Source organism: Globicephala melas, chromosome 1, assembly GCF_963455315.2.
Source record: "Globicephala melas chromosome 1, mGloMel1.2, whole genome shotgun sequence".
Lineage (NCBI taxonomy): Eukaryota > Metazoa > Chordata > Mammalia > Artiodactyla > Delphinidae > Globicephala > Globicephala melas.
Genome location: NC_083314.1, coordinates 139,592,605 through 139,618,331, shown reverse-complemented (window position 1 = coordinate 139,618,331; position 25,727 = coordinate 139,592,605). Strand labels below are relative to the sequence as shown.

The 25,727-nt window shown below is 43.3% G+C and overlaps 1 protein-coding gene across 7 annotated transcripts in view; it reads right to left on the bottom strand.

Annotated features, from left to right (window-relative positions):
- DAB1 (DAB adaptor protein 1) overlaps positions 1 to 25,727 on the bottom strand; it is a 1,173,077-nt gene that overhangs the window by 390,270 nt on the left and 757,080 nt on the right. The window contains exon 1 of one of the 7 annotated variants that reach the window (XM_060305011.1): positions 20,267 to 20,289. The exons of the other annotated variants lie outside the window; for them this stretch is intronic. The gene's annotated coding sequence lies outside the window, so the exon portion shown is untranslated. Of the gene's footprint in view, positions 1 to 20,266; positions 20,290 to 25,727 lie in introns of those variants that run through there. 7 annotated transcript variants of the gene reach the window in all.

Below are 25,727 nucleotides of genomic sequence, written 5' to 3'. Positions count from 1 at the left end.
AACTTGCTTTTTCTGACCTTCACTTCTTTGATGATAAAATATCCATTCCCCATAGCAGTTTTTAAAATATTTGAAGATAGTGATTATATTTCACACTTCCACCATACACCCATCCCTGCCAACAAACACCTGTTTCAAAGTACAACAATCTCTGGTTGTTCTATTACTTTTCTAATTTTTGAGGGACAATCTTTTTTTTTTTTTCCTCATTCAACATTCTACCTCCAGACACACTCTGGTTTGATCAATTCCTGTTCCACTAACATTTATCTAACCTGCTACATTCCATGCCCAGTGCGGGGCTCCAGGGAAAAGAGCTGAGACGGAGAACACCATGCCACATTCACAGTCACCGCCTGGTATATGAGGCAGATGTGTTTACACTTACTTGAACTTCCGACTGGCCCTCCAGAGAAGAGGGACAGAAATCCACGATCAATTTCTTCTTTAGGTACTAAATACTTCTATTAATCTACCCCAACAGGCATCTCGCGTAGCCTATCGGTGACATGTATTAACTTAAATCAATTCCTCCTCTCCATCTCCTTAAGAACAGCTAGATATTCACTACATTCTCTTTTGCTACTAATATTAACGGTTGGCACCTAAGTCCAAGACTTTGCATTTAGCTCTTTCAAATCTTACCTTGTTTGACTCAGTCAACCCTTCTCAGGTCTGAAGACCTGTATTAAGCCTGGTATGTTGGCTCTTTGGTCTCTGTGTTATCTGCCAATCAGGCTGGCGCACTTGGTCCACTTTCTCCCACTCCCTGATGAAATTGTTCACACCAAAAACGACTTCCACGTGGTATACGCCCACATTTACCAGGTTTATCAGAGACAATGGGTAGTGAAGGTTTTCCATGCATTCATTCAGTCAACATCAGCGAGTGCCTTTGAGCAAGGCCCAAAGGCAGAGGAGATTATAAAGAGAAGGAGAAACAGTCACTGCACTGGGGACACTTGGAGTCTTACAGAGGTGACCATCACGTATATGAATGACTAGAATACGGGGCCTAATGCTGGTGCCGTGGAGCACGATCAGGAGAACCATCCATTCTGACAGAGACAACCTAGGACGGCCTGAGGGAGGGGAGGGCAATGAAATGGGGCTTTGACACATAAGGAGGAGCTCAGTAGGCAGTGATGCTGAATGAGTGGGTGCCCAATTACATCTCATTTTCTGTGTGGTCTTTTACTTCCTTTGAACACTGACTTGAAGGCTGGGTTATAGTTTTGAGCATGGTCATCCAATACTGAAGTCCAGTGATGGGGAAAAGGGGAGATCACAGAAACTGGTAGGAGATGTTTTTTTTGTTTTTGTTTTAAAGAATATGTTGGGGGTAGCGGTTTATTAATTTATTTTTATTATTTATTTTTGCTGTGTTGGGTCTTCGTTTCTGTGCGAGGACTTTCTCTAGTTGTGGCAAGCGGGGGCCACTCTTCATCACGGTGCGCGGGCCTCTCACTATCGCGGCCTCTCCTGTTGCGGAGCACAGGCTCCAGACGCGCAGGCTCAGTAGTTGTGGCTCACAGGCCTAGTTGCTCCACGGCATGTGGGATCTTCCCAGACCAGGGCTCGAACCCATGTCCCCTGCATTAGCAGGCAGATTCTCAACCACTGCGCCACCAGGGAAGCCCCGAGATGGGTTTTTAATGATGCAAGTGACATATCTATTTTTTGTTTGTTTGTTTTGGAATATTTTTCTCCTTTCTGGAGGTCTTCCTGAAAACCAGTCAGTATGTTAACTGGCATCTCACAAACTTCTCCTCAACCACAAATGGCCCTTTCTACTTCCAGCTTTTGATTCGGGAGTTTATAATAAAATTTATTTTTTTTCTGTCTTAAAATGCAAACCAAAAACCCCCAATGTTTACAAGTCAGAGGCAAATGCTCCAGCCTTTGTTTCACAGCTCTGAATGTCTTAAGAGCATGTACGCCTGGGCTTCTGTTGGGAAGGCTGGAGATGTTGGCTCCAGGCTTGGGGCCCGGCCACGCTGAGGCTTTTCGAGGCCTCCTGGGTTTTGTCCCACTCCCCACGGGGTGCCCAATTACATCTCATTTTCTGTGTGGTCTTTTACTTCCTTTGAACACTGACTTGAAGGTTAGGTTATAGTTTTGAGCATGGTCATCCAAGACTGAAGTCCTTCTTCCTAGGAGATGCTGTCCAGCTCCTGGTGGGGCTTTTGTGTATAAAGAGGCTTTTTCACAGTTCTTCCCTCCAATTCCAATCTTAGTTTAAGCTTGAGGTGATTAAAGATGTTTGCAGGAGCCAGAATCGAGAAACCTTTTGCCCCCTTCTTTTCTATTGGGATTGCCAACTCACCAAAAACATCCTTCCAGCCACACAGAACCCAAGAGGCAATGCAATGAAGAGCGACTGGCTTGTAATGCAAGTTCTTCTTCCTTCACGGAGGATGAGGAGAGATTTGTGGACAAAGACTGTATCTTCCTTTGTTTTCTTAGCGCTGTGCAGAGCACCAAGCCTAGAGCAGGTGCTTAAGATTAACAAATATTGAGTAAGAGAGTAACATGATAAATGGACGGATGGCATAGTTGCCTGCTCTCCAAATGGGATTGTCCTAATTAAATAACATTTTCATATTAATTCAAGCCTGAGATTCCAGGCTTATGTCATTTTGTGAAATGAATCAGGACATTGACAGGCGTATTTACTTGGATAACATGCATATGCTTTAGAAGGTAGGCCAAGTCTGAGAATCCCAGTAGCCTATAAAGTACCCATGACCCAAATGCCTCGCATCAGCTCACTGGTCTAGCAAGCACAGAACTACCAGAATCCTATCTATATATCACAGACTATGAAAGGTGAAAAAAAACCTCATTTCACAGATAAGAAAAGTGAGGCTGGGAGAAGTAAAGGGACTTGCCCAAGGTCACATAGCTAGTAAGCTGCATAACTTGGACTGAATTTATTGTTGCTTCCCCAGGAAAGCTGATCATTCATGTTCAAGGTAGAAAAATAATATGCAGCAGCTCGAGCCGTAATAGACCTAACGGACTCAGATAACTCCAAGGTTCCTGCCTCGTTATGAAGACCCAGCAGCAAGTCTAAGACACCAGGAGCCAGAGCTGAATTGAAAAAGATAATTGCTCTAAAATGGATCGTGCCAAAGTATAATTGCCTGTCCAACCTCCCCAATGCTTCGGATACTCGCTCACTGACCATGTGGCTGCCTTTGCCCAGCACTCACTGTATGGGTAGTTTCCACTGGATTAGGAGCCAAGGGGGCCTTTGGAATTACCACCTAAATTTCTTTCAAACTTAAAATAGAGCTAGTGTTTGACAGCTCCAAGGGTCCATCCCTGCAAGAGCTCCCCTCCTGGTGTGACCGGCTGGAGTTCGGAACCACCACCTCTGACTGTCTGCAAGTCAGTGCAACAAATGAACAGGACATTGGTATTAGAGCATTTATTCTTCAGGTAAATTTTTAACACCTGCGGTGGAGAGAATGAAAAACAACTGCAGGCTCTCAGGTCTATGGAGCTGTGCCTTTCTAAACACTCCAACCCCCCAATGCCCTGTACCTAAAATGGTGCTTGGCACACAGTAGGCATTTATTTCAAGCGGCTGAATGAACAAAAGTTATGAAAGTTCACCTGACCTGCCCATGGACTCCCCAGGTGGAAGCAGCAAACTGGAGGTTCTGTCCACAAACATGCTCGACCTACCCATGACTCTGTATTAAGCAAGATTACTGAAGTACTTCATGTCAATCAGTGTTTTGTTTTGTTTTGTTTTAACAAGCCACAAAGTGTGTTTCCCACTGTCTCTGGTTAACAGTCACCTCTTACACTGATCCATGGAGACTTCCTGAGTGCGGGCCCTAAATTATCTCATGTAGCCTGGACTGTTTATTTGAGACACTTCTCCTCACATGAATCCACCACATTACCAGTTAGTAACGCTGAGGAGAGAGAAGCAATCATAGCGCGTGCCCATCTAAACGCATTACACAATTCATACATGGGGCAATCACGAAATGGGATTCATTCAGTCTCAGGCACTGACGTTGATGTGGCTCAAACCTAATTTTCTAAAGGACAGCACAGTTCTCATTGATTTGGGGAGATGTATTCACACTGTCTTGCTCTGCAGACTGGCTCTCCATGCAAGAACAATCTTGAAACATCAAAACTCCGGTGAGGATCGTGGGAGCTCTCTTTTCTTTCTTAAAAGCACATGAATGACCTTACCACCCAGAAGGCCGCATTTTGACGTGATGGGAAGGAACACAGCACAGCCCCACCATAAGGCGCTGAGTAATCGGAAATGTATAAAAGGATTCCATTACGGGCATGAAATGATTTACCTCTCCACTCGACCGCAAACATTTGGCATTTCACATACATTAAAATGAAATCTCCCTGAGAAACTACTGAATCTACTTTACATGGCCTAAGTGTCTAAGCGATTTCACAACTATACAGGAGTCCCTTGCCTTTTCAGATATATTTGCTGTTGTCTTTCCCTGTAAGATCTCTAAGATACCGATGCAAAATATTTACTGAGTGTCTCATTGCAAAATACTTTTCATATATGGGAGGATATATAAACAAAGGCATCTTCCCTCAAAGAACTCACAGCCTTGTGGGGAAGCCAAGATACCCAAAACTACCCGTTCTGATGTACAATCTCATGGGTGAAAAGCATAGTAAGAACAGAGAAGGACAGAGCCTCGGCCAAGGGAATGTGGAAAGGCTTTTGAGGCCGAGGGCAAGAGTGTGTGTGTGTAACCCTGAAATACACAGTCATTGGTATTATTACACATGAGCAAAGATTCAGGGTGTATAAAATCAGAGAGTTACAGTGGGCAGGGATCTTAGAGACGGATCACCCAAAGCCGCCTTTCTCAGCTGAGAATATGTAGGTGCAGAGAAGTCAAGTAAGTAGTTAAGGACACCAGATCATCTAACTCACCTGATAACATAACCCGTATGTCCTATCGTGTCCTAGAATTCCCCTGCTACACAGACTGTTAGCGCTTCATTTCTTTTACCTTCACAGGTAACTCAACTCCGCACAGGTGACTCAGCAGAAGTGCCCACAGAGTTTCCCTAAGACTGGGCTCCATGCTTTCAGCCCCTTTTACATATAGAGAGCTTGTCTATGATTCCACCTGGAATAAGACAACACTAAAAAAAAAAAAAAAAGCAAGCTGTGCTCCTGACACTGCCTGCACCTTTATACAATAATGACTAACTAGTTAAAAATTGGTAATATGATAGGGTGACACAATATCTGGATTGAGGTCCCTACTGCCACTCCTGCCACAATGAAAATGAAGTAAAAATATACAGATAGATAAAGAAAAGACCGCTAATTTCACGGTACAGTAGATGTTGGGACAAGAACTGAACTTATACCTATGAGGTCAGTCTCATCTTACAGGCGGGGAATATTAATTTGCTGATAGGTTTTATGCTGGAGAGTTTCAAGGAAAATTGGCATGAATGGTGCTACAAAATTTCAACCTCTCGTACGAGGCTGAGCACAAGCAGTAAAAAGGAAACTGTCTGGGTCACCATATTTTATTGCGCAAAGGGCTGAATCAGAAACTTGGAGTATTAATAAAATATTTTCTACATGGACTTTGCTGGTGAAACAAATGGCTTCATGCTTTTATGAAGATCTGATATGTTACTCACATTTAAGGGCAGTGAGTCCCCCTTTTTGTAATTACTAATAGGCATGGTTTAATTACACCTCTAAGTCCCAGGATACTGCTGTAATACACCAGCTGGGGACTGAAGTGCCCATTCTCTACCAGATTCCTAGATTATCTGGAGTCTGACATGCAAATCCCATCAGCTTTGATTCAGATACTTCCCGGGAGGGGCTCAGGCAATGTATCTTTTGCCTTATTTCTAAAGAAAAATACTCACGATAGACACATCGATTTACTTATTACCTTGTTAACTCTCTGGGGCATAGTTACCTACTTCCTAGAGAGGAAGAATTAACTTGTGAGCAATACTGTCATAAACACAGGCAGAACAAGACCAGACAGAATCCAAACATCCCAGTGCTTTCATAATTGGAAGACATCTAAGAACCCTCCTCTGGAGGGGGGAATTGTCCCGTAAAGTGACAGAAGCCTGCTATGTGAATTGACAGCAATTCACAGGACAGAAAATCCTCCCTCTCCCCCAACAAACTGGCTTTTCCTAAGAAGAGAATCAGGGGAGCTAAGAATGCTTCAAAGATACAGTGCAGCGAGCAGCGACTGTGTAGCCTGTGCCTGCCTGCCAAGCATGATTTCCCACCCTGATTTTCCTTTGGGGAATCATCCTCTCATCTCAGTTTCATTCCATATAGCTTGGTGGGGCTAACCCCACCCCCTCTGGCTCTGTAGATGGGCCTTGGGTCCAGTACTGGCCAATGGGCAGGAATTCCACCTCCCCAGCCCCGACCCTCAGAGATGAATTCAGGAATCAGGACAAGTCCACTGAGTGCCAGCCCCAGGCTGTTCTGTGCTACTGGGAAAAAGCCTTCTTCCCCTCTGCCAGGGTTGCTAAGCTAGTAGGATGTAAGCCTGGATGGCTGGGAGCCGTCTTTGCCACTGCTTAGGAAGAAACTTCTAACAAAGCCAAGGCAGAGAAAGTCAAGCTAGCGCGTGAAACCAGAGCTGACAAAGCACTCGGCTCTAACCACACCTGCAGCCAGCCAGGCCACACCTACTGCTGGTTATGTGAGCAGAGAAATCCCTTTTAGACTGAAGTCGCGCTAAGCTAGATTCCTGTCACTGGCAACCCGAAGAGTCCTCACGGAGTCAACATTTTCAACTCAGACTTTTATTTTAAATCTTACACTAGTATAGTAGTACCTTTACTATAATTAATGAGCCAACTGATGAACCAGTACATTATTATTAACTAAAGTCCACATGTTATTAATATTTCCTTGGTTGTTATGCAATGTCCTTTTTTTTTTTTTTTTTTTTTTTTGCGGTACACGGGCCTCTCACTGTTGGGGCCCCTCCCATTGTGGAGCACAGGCTTCGGACGGGCAGGCTCAGCGGCCATGGCTCACGGGCCCAGCCGCTCCGCGGCATGTGGGATCTTCCCGGACCAGGGCACGAACCCGTGTCCCCTGCATCGGCAGGAGGACTCTCAACCACTGCGCCACCAGGGAAGCCCGCAGTGTCCTTTTTTTTGTTCATTGTTCTAGGATCTCAACCATGGTACCACATAACATTTAGCCATTATAACTCGAGACTCTGACAGTTCTCAGACTTTGCTTATGTTTGATGACCTTGACAGCTTTAGGAAGTACTGGTTGAGTATTTTGCAGAATGTCCCTCCATTGGGATCTGTCATAATTACATTGGGGTTATGTGTTTTGGGGACGAAGACTGAAGAGGTAAAGTGCCACCTTCGTCACATCGTATCAAAGGCACGTACTCTCAACATGATCCATCCCTGCTGGTGTTAACCTCGATCATCTCGTTGATACGCTGTTTGTCAGGTTTTGCCACCACAAAGTTACTCTTTTTTATCCCCTTTCCATACTGTATTGTCTGGAAGGAGGTCACTATGAGCAATCCGTACTTAAGTATCAACTCAGACTTCTAACTTAACATGGCAGCAGGTATGTGAGACACCCTACACCAACCTCCTGTCAAAATAAAGTAGAAATACATAGAAAGGGAAAATGCAATATATTGAGATTGTACTGGAGCTTAAAAGCCCAGAAGAAAAAGCTAAATAGTCTATGGATGCCTGTATGAAAAACAAAAGCCCAGCCTAAGCCCACTCTACTCTTTGAACCAGAACAGTGTAAGCCCACGCTGTCCAATATGGCAGCCACCAGCCCTGTAAGACTATTTAAACTAAAATTAAATAATGTTAAAAAATGTTTTTAATTTAGTTTCCCAGTCACACGAGATAACATTTCAAATGCTCAGAGCTACATGTGTCTTGTGGCTACTATACTGGACAGTGCAAAGAGCATCTCCATCATCACCAAAAGTGCCAATGGAGAATGCTGGCAGTAATTCTACCCATTTCCAGATGCGGGAGGCAGTCACTGTACTAACAAGAAAATCGAGCTGCTGCAAAAGACTGATGAATGAAGATATTTATCACAGAATTATTTACAGTAAAAAAGAATGAGCAACAACTTAAATATACAAAGGGAAAAGCTAAATGTGGATACAGGCATGTTAATGAAATATTACATAACTTAAAAAGAACATTTAGATAGACACTTCTACAAAGACATAAAGATGGCCAACAGGCACATGAAAAGATGCTCAATATCAGTAACTCTCAGAGAAATGCAAATCAAAACTACAACGAGGTATCACCTCACACTGGTCAGAAAGGCCATCATTAAAAAGTCTACAAATAATAAATGCTGGAGAGGGTGTGGAAAAAAGGGAACCCTCTTACACCGTTGGTGGGAATATAAACTGATGCAGCCACTATGGAGAACAATATAAAGGTTCCTTAAAAACTAAAAATAGGGCTTCCCTGGTGGCACAGTGGTTGGGAATCTGCCTGCCGATGCAGGGGACACAGGTTTGTGCCCCGATCCGGGAAGATCCCACATGCCGTGGAGCGGCTGGGCCCGTGAGCCATGGCTGCTGAGCCTGCGCGTCTGGAGCCTGTGCTCCGCGACAGGAGAGGCCACAGCAGTGAGAGGCCCGTGTACTGCAAAAGAAAAAAACTAAAAATAGAATTACCATATGACCCAGCAATCCCACTTCTGGGCATATAGCTGGAGAAAAACTCTAATTTGAAAAGGTACATGCACCCCAATGTTCACAGCAGCACTATTTACAACAGGCAGGACATGGAAGCAACCTAAGTATCCACTGACAGATGAATGGATAAAGAAGATGTGGTACATATATATAATGGAATATTACTCAACCATAAAAATGAGTGAAATAATGCCATTTGCAGCAACATGGATGGACTTAGTGATTTTCATACTAAATTAAATAAGTCAGACAAAGAAAGACAAATATCATATGATGTCACTTACATGAGGAGTCTAAAAAATGATATAAGTGGGGCTTCCCTGGTGGCGCAGTAGTTGAGAGTCCACCTGCCGATGCAGGGGATGCGGGCTCGTGCCCTGGTCCGGGAAGATCCCACATGCCGCGGAGTGGCTGGGGCCGTGAGCCATGGCCGCTGAGCCTGCACGTCCGGAGCCTGTGCTCCGTAACGGGAGAGGCCAGAACAGTGAGAGGCCCGCGTACCGCAAGAAAAAAAGATATAAGTGAACTTATTTACAAAACAGAAATAGACTAGAAAACAAACTTATGGTTACCAGAGGGGTATCAGGGAGGAGGTAAATTAGGAGATTACCATATTCACACTACTATGTATAAAATATATGAACAACAAGGACCTACTGAAGAGCACAAGGAACTATATTCAGTATCTTGAAATAACCTATAATGCAAAAGAATCTGAAAAAGAATATATATATATATATAACTGAATCACTCTGCTTATACTTGAAGCTAATACAGCATTGCAAATTAACTATACTTCAATTAAAAAAAAATAGAAACATAGAACCTACTGTGTACCACTGGAGAGGCGGAGGACATTTTAAAGAGTATTTTTAAAAGAGATATGGGAACATCAGTTGTTTTATTTTTACAAAATAAATAGTGTTTTGACAACTATTTTTGATGAACTCCACCAGGTAAAATGTTTATAGCAAAAAGGGCCCTTTCTCATCTTCTGAGATGGCCCACTCTCTCTGTGGAGTGTGTCTGTCTCTAAATAAATCCACTTCTTACCTATCAAAAAAAACGTTTATAGCAAAAGGAATAGAAAATACAATAGCTCAGTTTTTAAGTGATTTCTATGTGCCGAGTAATGTGCTAAATGCTTAATATGCATTATCTGGTTTAATAATCCACATGTTAAATAAAATAGATGTTATTATTTCTATTTCACAGATGAGAAAAAATAAGCAGTGTCAAGATTAAATAAACAGAAGAACCTGGACTAAAATCCATGTTGGTCTGACCTCAAACCACAGACCATCTCTGCCACTCAAAAACATTAACAGTGATTGCTTCTGGATAGAAATATTATAAGTGACTTTTTTCTCTCTTATACTTTTTTGTGTTTTCCAAATTCAATAAACAGAGATTGTTTCTTTAAAAAAAAATTCTGAAAGAAACATTCATTAAACTTGACCATAGCACTATACGGTTAAAAGAAGACTGCTGTATGCAATGGATCCTTGCTGAAAACGGGTTAATTACGAACACTAAGAGCTTTCATATTCAGCTGAAGCTTCTGTTCAAATCTAATTCCTCAAAGTATATTGCTAGACACTAATGGAAACCCAAAGAGACACACGCATTCAGGAGATGTATAGCCAATGAATTTTCTGTTGTTTTTATAGTGAACAACTTTTTTATATCCTAACATTTTTGTGCCAGCTATGAAAAAGATAAATAAATATTTATGACACTTGCTCAATTCCACAGTAACTACTAAGTTGCTCATGTTCTCACTCTGCTTTGAAATGTGCATATTTTAGTGGCTGGGAGTCTCAACCCTAAGTGAGAAAGCCACAGAACGCTATCACTTTCAAACCCTAAAACTACTCATTTGACTCACTACAGGGATTTGCCTTGGTAGCAGCACATAACAAGCTTAATCAAGGCAGCTGTAGACTCAGACAGATACAAAGCTTGGTGCTGCCCAACAAACAGCTAAGAACACGCCGGAATTGCCATGGACGCTGGTTTTACAAAGCTTCACCATGTATCAGAATCATCTGATCAAGAACAACAAACAAGGTGACTGAGGGAACACACAAATAAATGAGAACCAATTTCCACCGTTCAACTGTCTTGCAGAAACCTTCCTTTACCAAAACATGGCCCAATTTACCCCCTGGTAATATCGACTGAACTTCCACTTGAGGGAGATTTATGTAGTCATAACATACTAATTATAACGAATAGGCCAAAATTCACCAACGGGTAGTTCATGAGCTAAAAGCCCACAGGCCAGTTATCTTCTGCCTACACATATTTTTTGTTTGTTGTTTGTTTCAACTGATTTAGTGCCAAATTTTTAAACAGACGGATTTCTAATTAAAAGAAAAAAAAAGTTTCTAGCTTTTCTTGGAAAAGCTGAAGACCTGGCTACATTGGTCCAGCACTCTCTTATTGCAATCATCATTTGGAGCTGAACAGTGGCTTACCCAGTGCCCCCTCTCCCCCCACCCCACTCCAGACTATTCCACCAGCTAATCTCAGCTGCATGGCCCTTGTAAGCACCTGAGCTTGCAGTTCTTTTAACAGGAGACACCATTAAACTATACCACACCTAACAGTGCTCATTTCACCCAAAAATCTACAACCATATTTCTCCATAGACTGCTCTTTGAACCCAGTCAATAGGAGAAGCGAGAGAATTGCAGAGAAGGCGACATAAAGTGAAGTCTATTTGCCACCATCTACCCAACCACAACCTCCTGGCCAACATTTGGTAAAAAGGTGTTCCGTGAACTGTCCCTGTTTACCCGTCCAGACTGACTTTCCCCAGCTCCTGACACCCCATCACTTTGTGATCCATCTGTACCAACTTATGTAGGGTTCCTCATACATGGAAGTGCCCATCTCTACCTTTGTCATCGTCCCCCAGTCTACAGGCCTCCTCCTGCCTTTACTGGTTTTGCGTTTTCCCCAGTGGACTGCATATGGAATACGGGCAACTAGAGTTCCTGTCACACTCACTCTAAAAGCCCAACACAGGGCTCAAAACACATTGACTGCACCAAGACTCACGGGCAAATTCCAAGCCACCTTCAGAATGCTTAGCTTAGATGCTGACCCTTCCCTACCCTGGCAAAATCCATCCTTCTGTCTTATTTTTCACCGTAACTAATACTTTTGGGGGCCATACTTAGCCATATTATTATCTGTTTATTTGTGCTTCCCGGGCTAATCCTGGATCTTGAGAAAGAAATCTGTGTCTTTTTTATGGCTTTAACAAAAAGGAGCTTGGGCTTCTCCGGTGGCACAGTGGTTGAGAGTCTGCCTGCCGATGCAGGGGACACGGGTTCGTGCCCCAGTCCGGGAAGATCCCACATGCCGCGGAGCGGCTGGGCCCGCGAGCCATGGCCGCTGAGCCTGCGCGTCCGGAGCCTGTGCTCCGCAACGGGAGAGGCCATGGCAGTGAGAGGCCCGCGTACCAAAAAAAAAAAAAAAAAAAAGGAGCTTGCCATTGTGCCAGTATGTTGCAGGGGCTCAAAAACACTGAGTAAATGGATGAAGTGATAGAGTCCCACGTCCTTTCCCATAAATCATCACTCCTTGTCATGGACACAGAGGTAGCCATCTGATAGGTCACCCCTATCATCATCATCCTCATCATCACCATCATCATTGCTGCCAGCACCACAATCTCCACTTGACAGACAGCAGAAACCCAGTGCGTGCAGCAAAAAAGCCAGGGTTCAGAAGCATGTCCTTGTGTCCAATGTAGCTGACGTGCAGCCAAGGGGACAGGAAGGATCCATCCCGAGGACTGGGATTATTCTACACGCTGCCACCTCCTCTTTCACACCCTCCCAAGTTAAAAATAAAGGGAACAAATGCTTGTTAGATCATGTCCAAGACAAGGTCACCATCACACCAGCAACCTGGAATGTACCCAGAAGATAGCTAGCTGAATAATGTATGCACAGTTCAATTCTAGTGGTGGCAAGCCTGACGTCTTTACCTACAGAACATGTCTCGTATCTTCTTCCTCTGGAGTTTTCTGTAAGTTATGGATTAATAAACTTCCCCCAAGAATGCTGCTTTATTAATCTTGAAAAATACTCAAAAGAAGAAAATATTTTATTAGGCCCACCTAACATGAATTATGACAAAGTCCCACGTGTGCTGACAAGAAGGGTGCTTTCTGCAGAAAATTGTGTTTGTGGCCATGGTGGTTTCCCCTACAGTTGGACTTTGGAGGAAACAAAATATCAAACTGTCTCCTGACCTTTGAAGACAATAGGGGCCACCAAGGTCACAGCAAATCGTGACGGATTTGAGGGTGGCATGACTTCAAGCCCCTACTCTGAAAGCTGAAAGAAAAAAAAAAGGCACAGAGACAGGAGTTCTGTTACCGTTCAACCACTGAACTCTTCATTATGCTGAAGCGCGTCCTTTTCAAAGGGAATGGCTGTGGGGCTGTGCTATCTATTTCACTTGTCTGAAGGGGGAGGGGGAGGGAGAAAGGAACTGCTGCTTATGGCATGACCACCGGTACCAGGCACAATTCTAGTTGTGTTGTAGGCGTCACTTCTTTTGATTCACAAAACAGTCCTGTAGGAGCCCATTTTTCCATTGAGGCTCAGAGTTGAGGGTCTTGCCTGTGGCCACAGAGCTAATTATTGGCCAAGTCCCCTTGGTTTGACCATCTGTAAAATGGGGACAGTAATGCCCTCCCTATCTATTTGATGGGATTGTTCTGAAGATCAAAGGACAAGACATCTGAAGTGTGTGTGTGTGTGTGTGTGTGTGTGTGTGTGTGTGTGTGTGTGTGTGTGTGTGTGTGTGTGTGTGTGTAGATTTACCTATATATTTCACTTGCTGGCTTCATTCATTCCATCTGAATGTCAACAGTTCAAATGTTTGAAGTAACCAAAGAATCAGACCTAAAATTCACTCACTAAATTCACTTGCCTAAAATTCATTCATTGTAAAGGGGCAATAAACGATTCCAGCTCCATGATTCACCCCTTGGTGACCCTGTGACATATTTGCCAGGTCTCCAGCCTAAGCAAAAGACATCTCACCTACAGAATGAAGTGGTGGTTCTGCTGGGCTACAGGGGCACGTCCAGCCCTGGCATTCCACGATTCCGGAGGGGCTGGGCTGTTTACCATCAGCATTGCCCTAGAACTGCATGTTACTGGGCCACACTTCCATTCATTCTTCCTCTGCCATGTTGAAATACAGAGTCACAATACCTTATCCAAATACCCTGGGTCTTTTGTGTTCATAAAGTGGATTTTATTTTGCATTTTAGACAGGCAGCCTTTACTATGCCATACATTTACCTCTTATTTGTAATACCCCTAGCTGGGTTTGGGGTGATGCCCTGTAATCAAATTCATTAATGCTTCTAGAGCCGCTGTATGCCTATTCACGAAGGGATCACTAAAGATTACAAGGAACTTCAAGTCACTTCAGGTCAGGTCACATTTTGCCACTAAATGAGTTATTAAAAAAAAAAAAAACTTTGAGTTCTCAGAGACTTGTAGTCCTACTCTGCTGTCCTACTCAGCAGGGCACCCAACATTAGCACAGCTCACCCTAACAAGATAGAGATTCAGCTGCCAGCAGAGTCACCCTCAATATTCTGTGAGGGAGGTTGGATGGGCTGGGGTGGGAGGAGAGAGAAGAGGAGGAACTCAGTTGTGTTCCTTTAGGTCTGCAATATTAATAAACACTTTTGTTTGTTGTTGGTTTTTTTTTTTGCGGTACGTGGGCCTCTCACTGTTGTGGCCTCTCCTGTTGCGGAGCACAGGCTCCGGATGCGCAGGCTCAGCAGCCATGGCTCGCGGGCCCAGCCGCTCCGCAGCATGTGGGATCTTCCCGGACCAGGGCACGAACCCGTGTCCCCTGCATCGGCAGGCGGACTCTCAACCACTGCGCCACCAGGGAAGCCCAATAAACACTTTTGTAAGAGATTTATTTCCCTGGCGTGTGAACTAGTCCTTTGCCTGTTTCTCTCAGATCCACTCCTGGCCCTTCCCCTCCACTCTGTTGAGTATGGCAGAAAGCTGGCCCCAACTACATTTCCCCGGGTTTTCTGGCCAACTAACTTCCAGTGAGGCTCACTGAATGGGAAAGATGGCAGGAGACAGGAAGGAAGGAGGAGGGTCAACGGTCTCCCTCCCTTTCTGCTTCAAGGTGGCATCCCCTGCTGTGGCAGAGTCTCCTCCACAGCTCCAGCCCCTCCCTGTGTGGTACCACTCTTACGCAGCCTCCGTTCCATTTCCAACAGCCTCAACACCTGGGCTCTGATAACACCACCCGCTCCCTTGATGCCTGCAGATTAAGATCTAGAAGCAAACTGACTTCCTGCTCTCGCTAGTGTCCATCCCTCGTCTCTCTGTCACACTTTCAGCTCTTCCAACATCTTTGTTACTAGTTCCCTATATTGAATTCTTCCAATTAAGGTACCTGGTATGTGTCTCCTGACTAGACTCTCACTGATACGGTGCATATCGTTAAAATAATTAAATTCTGCTTGAAAGTCGTGGTGGCGCAGCTGATGCTGTTTTGGATGTGTTCGGGGATAGCACAGAAAGGCACTCTTCGGCACTGACATATACTGGTTGGCAGAGTTTCGCTCTTTAGGCTGAAATTTTAAACCAGCTACAGGTCATCCACAAGGTGACCAATCACCCACATACAATACTTAATGCTACTATGGGATTTGACAGGGAACTGCAAAGTCCACCTCCCAACTACTGCCCAAATTCTTCCTCCTCCACTGAAATAATGCATGTGATAAAGACAGGGACTATTGCCCACTGCAGTAACTGTAAAATCACACTACAGACCCATAAGTCAAGAAGTCTTTGTTGTTGATTTCATGCAACTCCTTTGATTTGATTTAAAAAAAAAAAAAAAGGAAGGAGGGAAAGGAAGCAGAGGAGGGAGGACAGCAAAGAACAGGACAGGAAAGGCACAGTTTGGGAATAAAAGGAGCTAAAAACATGTCCCAAAAGAAACTGTTCAAAATTACAACAGAAAGCCCTCTTTTGCTTTCACAGACTCAAAACAGTTCAGTAAAGGGATACTTTCCCCTCCACTGCAAAGGCACTGTGGTAGCCTTTAAAAATGAAAGGTAGCAAGTGTTTACAGTGAACTTCCTCAATCGGCCAAGCGTACGGGTCATGAAATCCAGAAGACAGTGCCCTTGAGAAACTCTCAAATTTAAAGGACTCCAGATCAACACGCATGGAGCAGAACAACTGACGTAATGAAGTGTTGGTGCCTAGCAGAGCCGGGGCTCGGGAAGCCCGAGAAAGATACGCTTGCCTGGGAAAGGCAGACAGACGGAAGCATCAGACTTAGATTGAGCCTATGGTGTAGAACCCTTATATTTTTTTTCATTTTTATTTTATATTGGAGTACAGTTGATTAACAATGTTGCGTTAGTTTCAGGTGTACAGCAAAGTGATTCAGTTATACACATACATGTATCTTTTCTTTTTCAAATTCTTTTCCTAGTTAGGTTATTACAGAATATTGAGCAGCATTCCCTGTGCTATACAGTCGGTCCTTGTGTGTGTAAAGTCAATGACCTTTATATTTTTAAAGAGGGCGATGTGAGTCCAGTACCCAGCCCCCTTCCTCCCAGCCACGCTGACTTACGGCTACTAAAACAAGTCAAGACTTCCCCCTCCCCTGACACATCTGGAGCAGTCAAATGTATACAGTATGATATCTCACCTCACTCCTATGACCCCACATACACAGCAGAGAGAAAATTTACGGTGTTATCAGGAGAACCAAGTGGTTGGATTTTTGGTCCCTTAATCTTGCTTTCTTTGAGACACCCTCTTTTTACATCACCCTAACCTAGTGCGGTACGCATTACCTTCATTCCAGAAAATATAATGAAACATGTGCTGAGGACAGAATGTGAGAGAAGAAGGAAAGAGGTACAGCATCCGGCAAGGGGAGGAGAGAAATTTGAAATTTTATGGGCACTGATGTCCTAGGGGTAACTTTCAGAGAGAAATGGATATCCTGCCCTAGGTCCTAATATACAAATACTATTTGAACGGGGATAAATGAGTGGGAGTAGGCTTATGAAAGAATTAATAGCATGAGGAAATCCAGAGAGACAGACAGAGCAACAGAGAGAGGATAATAAATGGCAGGTAACAACCACCACATGGGCTATAGTCAGAAAGCTCTACAATTAGCCCTCTTTGGGCAGATATAAGTTACAATTTCCATGCATAATGGTGTTTCCTCAAATGAAAAATGCTTCAGTATTTCACTCTATCATCATCGTCAAATATTTGAGGATCTTAAGACAATAAGGTGCAATGAAAGAGCATTGATATGGGTGTAGCGAGACCTGGGTCTTCATTCCAGCTCAGCTAGATGGCTTGCACACGTCTTTTCAGTTCCCTAGACCTCTGGCTCCTTGATTGAAAGTGGGAACAATATTCACTGACCTGAGAGATCTACCTGAAAAGTCAAACCAGACTGGAGCTACCAGCCAAACTGCGTCCCTCAGGCAGCCAGATGACTCTGCACAACCCCTCCCTCCAGGGGAAAACCAGAGACGTCTTTTAAAGGCCTCTGCCACCTGAACCAGGTGAGTGGCTGCTACTCGGGGTGATCACCCCTCATCGGCCGCAATCCTCACTTCCACAACCCCCTGACCCACGGGGACAAAGGAAAGCCCAGCACTGCTGGTCTGCAAAGGACAGCAGTGATCCAGCCAAGGGTGGTACTAGGCCACCCAGAGCTCTTCCCTTGAGGCTGTTCTGCATTCAAATCAGAGTACGTAAAGAACCTAATGTTTAGTAAGCACGCATAACCACCAGTTTTTCTCCTCCCCTTCTAGCCCTCACCATCCAGAATAAGAAATACAGGTGAAGTACGATGAAAACTAATGCATGCCTAGAAAATATAGTATTTTAAAGATGGCATTTACAATAGCAACAACAAAAATATCAAGCACCTGGAAATACATCTAACGGAAGAGTGCATACCTTTACGAAGAAATTTATAATCTGTATGGAAAGACATTAAATAAGAACTAAATAAATGGATGAAGGTACTATGTTTATGGGTAGAAAGGCTCAACATTATAATAATGTCATTTCCCTGAGTTAATCTATAAATTCAAACAATAATTCCAATCAAATCTCAATAAGTATTTGAGTGTAAGTTTAAAAGACAATTATAAAATGTATATGGAAAAAATGTATATGGAAGGCAAAAGGCCAAGAAAGGCCAAGTTACTTTTGAAGAAGGACATCATGGGGGGTTTGTCGTGCGATTACCAAGGCTTTTTATAAAGCTATAATAATAAAGAAGCGTGGCTTGCGCAAAAGAGTGGACAAAATATATGCCTATAAACTAACCCTAAATGCCAGGATGACTTTTCCCCACATGGAAGAAAATTAGAAAAAAACAGAATCAATTCCTACCTCACACACGTTTATCTAGATCCCCCAATTAGAAATAACAATGCTATTATTCGTGTAATAGCTGTTAATATTCCACCAAACATTAATTCCAGAAAATATACTATAAGAAAGGATTATAGAACCTAAATGTGAAAGAAAAAACAATAAAGCTTTCAGAGGATAATAAAGGAGAATATCTTTATGACATCAGGGTTTTTAAAAAGGCTTTCTTAAACAAGGCATAAAAGTACTAACCATAAGACAAGATTGATAAATTCAACTACATTAAAATTAAGAAGTTAGAGAGCGGAAGATTGGCAAGAATCCAACTTCTATGTGGCCTGTAAATCTATTCAGCTTCCCAAAGGAATAAATTACAGTAACCTTTTTGCATTCATTGGAACTACGTTCTATCAATACATGCCGTAGCTGGGATTCAGCATATGGCTGGCCCATCTTTGACTTCAACTGGATTACCGGCACTTTTAGTCTAACTTGAGTATGTTTGAACGGTTGTGTTTTATATTCAGAACTTTTGTGAGCATGCATGTAATACTGCTCAAAATAACGTGTCCTGGGACTGAAGACAAGCACCACCACGTGCCATGGTCAGAGTGGGTGGGCATCGCCGGGCAATCCCTAGGGAAGAGCAATGCGTGGCTTCTCTTCCTTGCTCTCTGGGCAGTGTCTGGATCACGTACGATCATTCACATCCAAAGCTGACTCTCGTCCTGCCACCTGTTGGGATTTTTACTCCTCCTCCCAAGTCTACTGGGAAAAGTCTGTACCAGCCAAGTCAAAGATAGAAAATCCTAGGGGTGTATCTTAGCTATAACCAACATTGCATCCTATGAGAAAAGCTAAGCCACCATCTTCCATATAAACATGATTTAGCGCGAAAAGCCTCTCCCAGGGAGCCTGTAAGTCTCCCACTTTCTTTCTGCTCCCATTCTTTCTGCTATGCATTCCTCAGCAACATTCTAACACTCACTGCACATACTGACATACATGTATGCAGTAATATATGAATATAGGCTAGGACAATGAAAAAGGAAAATGTCACCCAAATATGACATATGTTTTAGATGACGAGAGCTTTTTCAAGAGGATGTCCCTCACTCCTATGAAGAGAGATGCTTGTCGTGGCACAACGGTGCGTAACTATAAAACTCTGTTACTGAAAATAAGTTACTCCCCGGGGAACCTCATAAACCTTCAAAGTATCTAGTGTCCAGGGACTGAGTAATTAATTAGCATGAGTTGATAAATTTCCTTTTTGATTAAAAACATTTCTGGTTATCATTGTTCCTGTAATGAAAGCGGACAGTTCTAGTGGATCAGTTATAGGACAGATTTGAATAAGTTGTTACTGTTAATGATTCCAAAAGATGTCAAGAAAACAGAGATGACTTTCAATAGCTGATTGTTACTATTCATTTCCAAATCCAGATTACAAAATAAAGAACTGCAACCGAAAAAAGGAATGTGTTTTCAAGATCGTTGATCACAAAGAATTTCAATATTGTCAGTGAAAAACAACTTACCCCAATCTTTCTATCCACATGAGCTTAATGAACCACATAAAAGTACACACGTTTAATTCAATTCAATCCAGCAGACACTTATTGAGCATCTACTACATTCTAGGCACTGTTGGTAAAAGTAAAAGCCACGTTCCTTCTCCCTGAAGAGCTTATACATGTCCTCTCCTGGACAGTTATTGGACAAACTACTATTTCTTATCATCTCTCTAGTGACTAGCTAGAAACTGGATGAGAATTCAATGGAATTCTTTTTAAGTCTGTTCTGCTGAAAAGCATATTCAGAATAATTATACGGAATGATAAATAACAAATGTGGAATAGTGGTTGTCTCTGGCAGGAGGGAAGGAGATCTGATGGGGAGAGGTTACTAAGTGGCTTTGACTACATTTACATGGCTTGCCTTCCTAGGCTGAGTGGTAGGGACAGAGTTTTCTACTCATTGTTATGTATACATTTTCATATGTCTTAGAAATATACCATACTACATTTCAAATCAAATGCATTACCTTCTCAATCAAATTAACTGTTTTGCTTAAAAATAATAAGTGCTTACCTACAAACCTTTTCTCCAGTCTATCTCATGAGACACTGAGAGGGACTTCTTGAAATCAAAGATTCTGCAGAAAATAAGTTTGGAAAACTCTTAATGAGGTACATGAGTTTCTTAACTGCAGGAAATCTCTGCAGCTTTCACATGTCAGTAAATACTGTGTCTTACTAAGAGCAGGATACATAATTCGGGGCTTCCTAAGTATTTTTGAGCATGCAACTTTTTTTCCTTGTGAACGCCCTTTCTTTTGAAATACTCATAACCATCCTGGGGGACACCAGTGCTCCCCAGAACGAAGTTTGGAAAAGGCTCTACAAAATAATCCATTTCAGCCACATATGCTACCTTACAGCCACTCTTAACAGGATGCCCATCCCCAAACCAACGATGAAGCTCCTTGCCCGCCTGTCTGTGCCCATATAGTTCTTTCAACCTGGAATGCCTTCAACCCCTCAGAAACTCCTGGTCAACCTCCAGCTTCCAGCTGAAACAAAATCTCTTCTGTGAAGCCTTAGCCATCCTTTCCTTTCTCCAGGTAGAAATAATTCCTCATCTGGAAGCTTCCAGTGCTGCTATACAGATATTCTCTGTACCACATGTCATGCTGTAGCAGCTATTTATGTATAAGGCCAGGTGCCCAGATGGGAGAGACTGTACCTTTGCATCTTGGAACTGTCTGCAGTGCCTAGCACTGAACCAGAGCGAGGTAAAGGAGGTGCTAGTAAGACATGTTGAATGGACACAGGAGTGATGTCTGTATCAGGACATGTGTGGCCTCATGCCTCAATTTCCAGATACTCTTTATGCATATTCATAATTTTCAGCTGTTACTGTTGATTATGACACTAACAAGAATAGGAACAAACAGTCATAAAGAATGAAAAGGAGACAAAGACTGGGATAAACACAGAAGAGACAAAGGAAGAGAAAGAGATGCTTAACTGATAAAGAGTGAATGGATAGATCCAGTTGAGAAACAGAGTGACAGACCAACAGAGAGTCAGAAATCGGTATGATGCTCAAATTATCAACACAGGGCTGGTAATTTTCCAAGACTCCCTGTAGGTGGTCAACACAGCTGACTTGGGTTCACTCTGAACTTCACATCTGTCTGTTACCTTACCTCCTCTAATTTTATCCCCTAAGCCAAACAACACATCTTTTGACACCACAAACTTTTACCGTTTGAGCTGTGAGTTCTCCTGTTCAGTAGAATTTTATTTGTTTTCTCTTTATGAGAATCCCCCACTGGCACTGTAGACTGGTTACATGTCAGGTTAAAATAAAATCATAATAATAAAAGCAAGTTGGCGATTTCTTTCCAATAGAATATGGTAGCCTATTTCATGAAATAGAAGCCAGAGAAGTTTTATGATTCCCAAACCAAAACCTTCCCGTTTCTAAGAACTCAATGGAAGAAAAATACAAAGAGCATCTCACAGAAAAAGAAACCTGATCATCTGCTCTCCAACCTAAGGGAAGTGTTAAAGTGATTAATTGATTTAATGTCTTTTTTTCTTTTTTGTACACAGGTTCATATCCTGATACACATTTCATAGATTGAGTTCTGTGCTCGTTTTTCATGGATATAACCCCAGAGGAGGGGTTTTCTTTTCCTACTGGACACTCTTTTTTCAGTACAGAACATCTGGCTGGCTTCCGCTCTTAGCTGGTAATACCCACCCCAACGCGCACCATCCCCTCCTGGGGATTCTATTTATATTTAATTCTATTTATATTTCAGACCACTACTCCATCCTGGTATAGGAGACAGTCTGGTCTAGAAGAAGCAGCACTGGTCAAAGAATTCTGGGTCTGATGGTGTTTCTCATTTGTGCAGTTATGCATCACCCCAAGTCTGATTTGCTTTCCAATCTATAAATTGGGAAGAGCTGACTACTCCTAGAATTTAATCCATCCAATAGTCATCTTATTTCCTTGAAAATAACTGCTGAAAAGTGCAATGACATAGAGATCTTAGCATTATGAAGATTTCACCATTCCCTTCACAAAGAGGAGAAATGTTCAAGGAAATATTTCCAATAAGCCAAACACAAAACAAAACCTTTGCCTGAACTCCTTAAATACCTCTCCTCCTCTCTACCTCCTGGTTAACAAAAAAGCAAAACAAAAAACAACAGGCCAGATACTCTTAGGATATTTAAGTTTTAGGATATCAGTGACGAACAGAAAACTTTTTATTTTCAAGGAAAAGGATTTTTCTCTTCTTTGAAGGATAACATTAACAGCTAAGTAACATCACATGCTGGGTACTATTCTAAGCACTTGGTGTTAATTCCTATAATTCTCACAACAATCTTATGTGGCAGGTAGCTTTTTATTATAAAGAAAATTGAAGCACAGAGAAGTTAGATAAGCTGGTCAAAGCCACACAGCAGGCAGCGCTGGGGGAACTGAGGTCTGAACCCAGGCAGCCTGGCACCCAAGTCCAGACTTCTAAAGACCTGTTATACCACCTCTTAATTTTGAGAATCTCTGCGTTCCTCCACTGGTAACCAGTAAGAGCAGTAATGCAATCTCTGCCTACCCAGTTACTGAATAGACTAACACAGTAGACACATGTGAACCAATACCTGCCACGATGTCAGAAGTGTTCCAAATGCCCACCATCAGCCTAATGCCCTGCTGGTAATAAAGAAGTACCCATCTTATGTTGTTGGCATCTGAAATTGGCAACAACCTGTAGTTTTCTCCTACAGGAAGTCTAACTATTCCATTATTCCCCATTAAATGTGACAACCACCCTGGGAGATAGAGCTCACCTCCCCACTCAGAGGTAACGTAACGTAGTCGTTAGGACTGAAAGCTTGGATTTAAATTGTATTAGTTACTGTATGACCTTGGGCCAGTTACCAACTCTCTCGGTGCCCCACTTTCCTTATCAATCGAATGAGAATAAGAATACAAGTATGCACTTCCTAGGGTTACTGAAGGATTAAATAAGTTAACGCATGTGAAGTGCTTAAGTCTGAGTCTTAGTAAGTGCCCCACAAGGGTTAATTATTCCTATTTTTATTATACTAAGAGAGGTGATTTGCCAATCCAGTACCTGGTTTCCATCCTGCCCTTCCAATTCCAAATACCATCCTCTCTCCTTAGCAGAATTCCATGCTCTCTAGTACTAAAAGTTACCATTCTCCTGAAATCCTGCTAAGTGACAAAGCGCCCAATGAGACATTTTCCCCCATAAGATTGCTCACAGCTCCACAGAGTAGATAATATTGTCCCTGTTGTGCAAATGATGAAACTGAGGTTCTGAGAGGTCGATTCATCCTCAATCACTTAACTCAACCAGTGAACGTTTTTTGTTACAGTTAGCCCTAAGTAACACTTAAAGTTCCTGACAGCCGCCTTCAATCTATGCAACTTTGTAAAGTGCCAACTAACAGACATATACTGTGATTTTCTTGCTTTGTTAGCCTTATTAGCTTGAGAGAAGGATTAAACCCCAGCAAAACCAAATGTTTGACTTGAGTGAATTATCAAAATGCAAATGCTGCCTCAATTAGATTCTTCCTCTGCCTGCAGGGTGGCTTCAGGCACCCGAAATCCACCAAAGGCCATTTTTAAGATGGGTACTATCAGGGACCAAGCCAAACACCCACCCATTTAAGAAAAAAATTCCTTGGAGGGCAGAGGCGAGTGGGAGCAGAGGATTCCTCTCTGGCTTTGGGAGAAAATGAATAAGAAGTGATACCATGTCTTCCCGCAGCCTCACACAATGGTCTGTCTTGCAAATGAAACATACTGTGAAACAGCTTGTGAGATGAGCTTCATCAACAGTAAACAATTTTTATTCAGATTTTATTGTTGAATACAATGAACATGATTAAATGTTTCAGATATGCCTATTCAGACCTTAAGCAAACCACCACCCAAAAGGAGAGGAAAAAAAAACCTAAAAATCACCTTCTAAATCTGCTTTAGTCAGAGATTTAATTGCTAACTTGATGTGGAGAACTGAATTCCCACTTGGTAGCAGCGAGATAGTAACAACACGTTTGTACTCCCCACTTCGCCCTCTTCTCTCATCCCTGCGGATCCGATCCTCTCACCGTTGCCTAATAGTTACAATGTCAGTCTTTAAAATCATCGCATTTTGAACTTCCTAAACCTTTAAGAAGGCCTCTCTGTATGGAAAAGAACAATAGCGCTTCAAAAGCCATTTCTTCGAGTTTTCAGTACTCCAATTGAATGCTGGGATTTCAATCAAGGACATCAGCAGACAATTTCTGATTGCTTAGAAGTTGACTTTTATACAGTTTTCATTACGTCGCCCTTCTCAATAGGAAACCAAGAAAATCTGTGATCCCTTTCAGATTCCAGAATTGTCACCAAGCCTTGTCAGGATGGAGAGTGAAAGAGATGGGGGTGGGCTGAGGAGAAGCTGTGGAGTGTCCCTATTCCACCCAACCTCTCCACTTCCCCCTCCTCCTCTATCTTGCCTGTGCAATTAAGGGTTCCATCCAGAATCACTCATTGAGATAATAAAAACAATGGGTGCTGATTCAGGGGGTGAGGATGGTTTATAATTTTATGGATTTCCCGAAGACCTATAATTGGCACATAAATGTACAGACGTGAACCGGTTAATTAGGGAGTTCTAAACGCAAGCCACCTTTAATTTATATGATTACTAGAAAACATGTGAAGTGCGATGTAATGTCAGCGGAACCCCCCACAAGGCCTTTATTCAAAACCATCAACATTTTGAAAGTGCGTTGAACGGCCCAGTAGGAAGGGAGCAGGAGGGAGTAACAAGCGACATCGGCGGATCCTCGCTCCGGTCTCCGCCGGGATGTTAGGAGCTGCAGTGTAGCATCCTTCTCGGAGGACTCGCCCGCCCAGCTCCGGGCAGCAAAACACGCACTCTCTGCGGCAACCTCTCTACTAACCCCTCTTTCTGAACGAACTAAAACCCAGGTGTGCGCCGGCATCCAAATGCACACGCAGACGCCGACCCACGCAGCCGCGCACCCCACCCTGGGAGACAAGCGCCGGAGTTCACCGATGCCCGCGCCGCGGCGCTCTGCACTCCGTCCGCGGCCGCTGAGCACAAGGCGAGAGCCACACCGCGATCGCCCAGCGCCCCCGGCCTCCCCACCCCCACCCCCATTCCTCCATATTCTCCCAGCCCAGGCGGAAGTGCCCAGGCAGACCCCCAACAATGAGGACTTGTGTGCTGCAGGCTGGAATTGGGGGGGGGGGGTTAGTTCACAGGGAGTGAAACGTACACAGTCTGGCGGGTCCGGGAGGGAGCAACGCAGGAGCCAAGTGACATCAACCTCTTAAAGAAACCTTCCCCTCGTGCCCCCTTCATCCCGTCCATCAGCACTACCACCAGAAAAAAAAAAAAAGTGCTTTAAAAAGTGCACAGAAGGGTTTCCCTGGTGGTGCAGGGGTTGAGAGTCCGCCTGCCGATGCAGGGGACGCGGGTTCGTGC